The following is a 6512-nucleotide window of genomic DNA, read 5'->3' as shown; positions in this document are numbered from 1 at the left end:
TTTTGTGTTTAAATCATAATGATTTTAAGGATTCCATCTGATGGTTTCATTCTATCTGGGCCATCTCTGAATTGGTTCTGTAATTGCTTTATAGCTTCACAGTAGGCTTTTTTTCCCCTTATTTTTTTATTCAATGTTGGTCATGAAGGTAAACAGTAGAGATGAGGGTAAAGAGTATTTATACCAGATGTGGGTATATCTCTTCTTCTGTCAGGCCTTTAGCCAGGAATTGAGCTAGGTTTGGGCATTATTTTTGCTTTTCTGCTTTCAGCAAACCACAGACTTCAAAATTCTTAGCAGTTGGGCTACTACTACTTTTTTACTTCTTGGGATAGAAGTCAGAGTGCTGAAGGGTTTCTCTCATGGTTCCTGCTCCTTCCTCTACTTTCAATCATCTTGGTACAGCTGTGTTGCAGAGGGAGTCTGTCCCCACATTCTTGCCTCACTTTCCTCCATGATAGAATGCAGTTTCAGAGAGATTCTCTGGGGTCCTCTTCTAGTCTCATTATTAGTAAGATCCTGTACAGCTGGACTGAGAGCATGATGCTTTCTCAGTATTTCTGCACATTCTCTCGGTGGCAATGAAACTATTTTGTACCTGGGGTTGGTTTTGTGCAAAATATCCTGTTTTCTCCCTGTACCAGCAGACTTCTTCATTAGTAGAACTATAAGATACACAACCCAGGAGTGTTTGTTTGTTTGTTTCATTCTTTTGTACTGGGGATTCATTCAGGAGCACTCGATCACTGAGCCATATCCCCAGCCCAATTTTGTATTTTATTTAGAGACAGGGTCTCACTGAGTTGTTTAGTACCTCGCTTTTGCTGAGGCTAGCTTTGAATTTGAGATCCTCTGGTCTCAGCCTCTGGAACTGCTGGGCTTACAGGTGTGTGCCACCACACCCGGCTCCAGGAGTGTTTCTTGCCTCTCCCTAAGAGGAAGGTGGGTTTTGCTTCTACTGTTTCCTCATGCAGAGAGTCTTTGGGTGTACCTTATAGGCAAGATAGTTTGTTGCACCTTTCCAAGTGATTTTTTGGTCTTTGCATCATAGGAGAAAAGGAAACAGAAGTAATCAAGGCCATGTGTTGCTAATCATTTCCATCATACTTAATGTTAGTGCAGTGGATCTTGAAGATTTAGCAGTTAATTTGTGAGCATAAAATGCTTGAGAATGAATGAAATCTATTCTTTTTGCTGGGATGCCCAATTATCCCTTACCCCACATTTTAAAGCCATATGCGGCTTCAAATGTTTTAAAATATTTTTAGCATTTGTTGTTGTTATTGACTTTCACGAGGGTCACTAGTTTTACCACATTCTACTGAGGGTCAAAAGGTTTATGTGTTCTATCTCTCCTTGAAAGAACTTGTCTCTCTCTGGAATTCAGATTATTTAGTTGACTTATGATTGAAGATTTCTGAAATACTTAAGTCTGGTTGTGCTTTTGTAGATTATCTAGCCTTTTTCTTGTTTTTAAGTTTAGCATGATCATATTTATAACTTGGTATATCCTAAGAGGAAATTGAAATCTTCTCTTCTTCAGTTTTAAGTTATAGAAATCAATTTTGGCTAACTTAAACAAAAAAGACATCTTATATTGCTTTTGGGGATTTAACTGAATCCACAAGTAAGTTAGAGAGACAGGTTCAATATTATGCAAGAACCAGGGAAATTTCAAATGTTGAGGCAACAAGAATTACTTGACTTGTAGTACCTCTATGGAAGGACACACTCCAACTATTCTTGGTTCTCAAGAGTGAAAGTCTTAGGAAATTTCTGATTGGTCAGCTATATCTGTCTCTTCCTTGGCTTTAGGAAGTACCACAGCAAGACACAAACAGGTACTATGCACCAAAATAATTGTTACATCACAGTAGTAGGGTAGGCAGATTCTGTGTAGGTAAGAAAAGTAAATTTCTACTATGTCTATAGTTGTTACTGATTTGTTGACTTTAATTTGTTGTAATCTAGATTTCATTCAACAAATATTTATTTGGTACATCTTATATACAAGGCAATGTTATTGTTGGAATTATGGCCAAATAATCACAACACAAAGAACATTTATGAATTAAATCAATAATTTTATGCTTTATTTTTTTATTTATTCTTGAACATTTAGGTAATAATGAACCTATAAAATTCTAATCTACTTTGTTCTGGCAACGAGTAATAATGGAAGAGTAGAAAATAATACTAGGGTACCTATTTTTACTCAATGAAAATGCAAAATGATGATGTGGTTTATTATATGACACTTTAAGAAAAACAGCATCATATTCTTTGGAAGAGAAATACTCTGCATAGTATAAAATTACTTTTCTGTTTTTATATTTAGATGAGCTTTAGTGATTGCTCTCTATGTTCTGAGAATGTTATAGGATCTATTAGTCTTGGCAGTGACTTAAGGCCAAAAGGCAAAGTCAGAGGCAGTACAGAATCACATTTGATAGGATTATTTATTATGAGTCAGGTTTTCGTTCCTGTACTTCTAAGAAAATTTCTGTTTTGGGAATCTGAGAGTGGGCCAAAAGGTTAGCAATTTTAATGTTATATATTATTTACTTGGCAGATGGAATAGATTTCCTAAGGAATTGGCCTGGTGATGAAATGTTTTTTGTGGGATACTTGAGTCCTAAAATGTGGTGGACTACACAGACTTCTCTTTCTTAATGAGGTAGGAGAGTGAAGTGGGAAGGATGGGAATGTGCTGAGAAATCAGGAAGAGCCAGATTTAGACAAACTTAGTTTTGAATCCTAAGAAATTTTACAATTTCTTCCTTTGTGACCTGGGGAAGTTATTGAATATGTTGAAAATTTCAAATTCCTCAGGTATGAAATGGAGGTTAGGTGGTCTTCTCATAAGGATTAAATGAAGTATTTTATACTATGTATTGTGCTTACTGAAAGTTCTTTTAAAAAGTTGTAATTATTACCTTAATAATCTACCAAGCTTATAGGCTAGGTAATTTGGTTTAGATGAAATTGCTTTATTACTTATTTAGTTATTTTGAGACAGGGTCTCATTAAGTTGTTTAGGGCCTTGCAAAATTGCTGAGGCTGGCCTTAAACTTGTGATCCTCCTGCCTCAGCCTTCCACGTGGCTAGGATTACAAGCGTATGCTGCCAGCCTGGCTTGCTTTATTTATTTTTTTATAGAGATAAATTTGATACACTGAAATCTTGTTATTAACACATTGACTTACTATAATTATCAACTAGAAATTTTAGTCTCACTCTTAAAATAATCAGACTTGCAAATTATAAGAAGGTGTCTGTCACTGGGAGCAGCAAACAGAAAACCTAAGTCACATTCTTGACAGAGTGGAGAAGTGGGAGCTGCATTGAGTAATAAGAATCACATTCCTTTTTTAGATCAGATCAACCTAGTTTGGGAACCATGCACATACCAGAGATCACTCTTTGCCTGAGGGACTCATGGAGGTAGTAGTCCTTAAACTCCATCATAAAAATGTAGAGCCCTGTTGAGAGGCACAGCCGAAGGGGCCCCAGCAAACTTCCAGCTGCCAGCAAACTTCCAGCTGCCAGCAAACTTCTAGCTGCCAACTGATTGGCTCCTCTGCGGTGATGCTCATTGGGTTGTTTCCCCGCTCTTTCAGACCACGGAGCTGCTCATTGGGGGACTCTTTTTGGCTCCGCCCACAAGACCCAGCCAATCGGCCTCAAGAGCAGGAAGAGTGGGGGAGGTGGAGAGGCTTGTGGGAAGCCGGTGGTGGCAGTTGGGCTCTGAGGGTTTTTCCTGAGGAGCTGTGTGGTGTGGTGTGTGTGTTCTAAAAATAAAGTTTGTCTTTTGATAATGGAGTACCCTCTATGGTGGTTTGAGAACGGCATTCATTAGCTCAATGTCTCCCTCTACGGCATCGTGGGCAAATACCCGGTATTCTACTCCTTTGATACCTAGTTTTGTTAAACCCTCCTCCTATGGGGTAATTCCTTTTAAAATGTCCTGTTTGTTCACAATTGTAGCATGTTCTTGGCCTGGCATCTAAAACCTGTTTTACTGCAGCTGCCACAACTTGCCCTTGTTCATTAATGTCTCTACATAATTTAATATATGTGTTTAAATCTTCATGTTTCCATGGTCTAATGACCTCTCTGCACCAACGATTCGCTTGCTCATAAGCCAGTTGTTTTATTAATGGCCTTGCTTGTTCTGTATTCCCAAAAACTCTGGTAGCTGTTTGAATAAGCCTATCTACAAATTCAGTGTAAGGTTCATTAGCTCCTTGTGTTACCTTAGAAAATTGACCTTGTAAACCTCCATGTCCTTGTAAAGTCTTCCATGCCCTAACCGCATCTACAGCAATTTGTGCGTATACGCCAGGATCATATGCAATTTGTTGCTGCTGATCCTCATAAGGTCCCTTTCCTAACAACATATCTAGATTTCTCTGAGGATAACCAGCTGCTACATTTCGCCTAGCCGTCTCCTTGCAAAATTCCTCATTGGCAACCTTCCATAACAGGTATTGTCCTCCATTTAGCACAGCTTTACACATATTAGCCCAATCTGCTGGCGTCATGTTCAAGTTGTTAATGGATTCAACCATGCTTACAGTGAAGGGTGCTTGAGGACCATAGGTTGTTACAGCTTCTTTTAGCTGCTTCACTGTTTTGAAATTTAAAGCATTGTGAATTTGCTGCCCTCCTGCCTCAAATACAGGGCATGTTAATATTTGAGATCCTGTCTCAGGATCCCATCTATCAACTGCAGGGGTTGGGGGCCTCACAGCATATGGAGGTGGTGTTGTTGGTTGGACACTTATGCCCTCTGGTTATATAAAGGTGTTAGTAGCAGTCTCCTGTTGTAACTTTTCCCCTGATGGCTTTTTCTGCTCTAAACTTTCTCTGACTAGCTCGAGAGGCCTTCTCTTTTACTTGAATTTTTTCCTCTGTCTGACTAGCTCGAGAGGCCTTCTCTTTTACTTGAATTTTTTTCTCTGTCTGACTAGCTCGAGAGACCTTATTTTTACTTGAATTTTTTTCTCTGACTAGCTCGAGAGACCTTCTCTTTTTCTTGAATAGTTCTACTATAACTATAATACAACCCAACAAAATAACGCCAAACAAAACTGAAACAGAATGAAACAAAATTGGAACAACAAAAAATCATTATAGCCTTTCTATCCTCCTGAAATGTCCATCCGTCCTTTCTCCCTATCTGTTCCTCAGACGTAAATAGTTTTTCCTCAGATGTGAGTGGTTTTTCTTCCATCTTACACATCTCCAGGGACAGGAAACTTAAAAGTGAAGCAAAACAAAAGAAGAATCTTAAAATGGCTACCCATCCTCTTGCCCTGCCCTCAGGGGCGAGCAGTTTACCTTATCACTTACCCTCAGTCGTTCCCCGTGCGAGCCACCAAATGCCACAGTCTGGCTGGGCACAATTCAGGAGCCACTTGTCAAAAGAAATGAACTTTATTTTTAGAACACACACACCACACCACACAGCTCCTCAGGAAAAACCCTCAGAGCCCAACTGCCACCACCGGCTTCCCACAAGCCTCTCCACCTCCCCCACTCCTCCTGCTCTTGAGGCCGATTGGCTGGGTCGTGTGGGCGGAGCCAAAAAGAGTCCCCCAATGAGCAGCTCCGTGGTCTGAAAGAGCGGGGAAACAACCCAATGAGCATCACCACAGAGGAGCCAATCAGTTGGCAGCTAGAAGTTTGCTGGGGCCGCTGTGAGCCAATCATCAGCTGGCAGCTGGAAGTTTGCTGGCAGCTGGAAGTTTGCTGGGGCCCCTTCGGCTGTGGCTCTCAACATCTCCCCCTCTCTGTTTAAACAACAAGCATGTGGCTTAGGGACCGTGCCTGCCTTAGGTTGTCCAATAGTACATATGGTCCTTACCCGTCATTGGATGAGCTGACCTCAAGGCGTCAGCCTCCTGTCTTTGATTGGTACCATTGCAATTGGATCTTACCCGTCATTGACTACCGGTCCAGCATACAGCCACACCTGTGGAGAGGTATTTGTACCAGCAGGGGGGGGGTGAGGTTCTTTGCCTCACCTCTGTTGGCCCCCAAATTTTAGCTGAACGATCATGACAAGCAGAAGGGAGGAAGATACACCAAGCCAATTGACGGCTCCTTTTGGAAAAATTGTACCACTGATGACACCATCAGCAAAAATACCCCAACACTACCACAAGTCGCTGCACCAACAGATAGTTCACAATGCATACAAGTGAGTTCACAATGCATACAATTGATACATAGTCCAGGCAAGTTCTGCAAGCAGTTCAGTGATGGCTATTGCAGAAGCTGTAGATTGGTTTTATCTTTGTCTTCACCGGCACTGGGATGAAGATAGGAATTCTGGCAATAATGGCTAAAGAAAAAAATTATGTAACATTCCAGAAGGCACTAAAAGAAAACAATTTTCTGAACAATTTACATTATCTTGAACAGAATTATTAAATATAATGAAAAGGAAAGGTGAAAGTAAACAAACAGATCTGTTAACCTCCTTTTTTGTTCACATATTAAAACAA

This window comes from Marmota flaviventris, chromosome 10 (genome assembly GCF_047511675.1).
Source record: "Marmota flaviventris isolate mMarFla1 chromosome 10, mMarFla1.hap1, whole genome shotgun sequence".
Lineage (NCBI taxonomy): Eukaryota > Metazoa > Chordata > Mammalia > Rodentia > Sciuridae > Marmota > Marmota flaviventris.
This window is presented reverse-complemented; position numbering follows the sequence as displayed.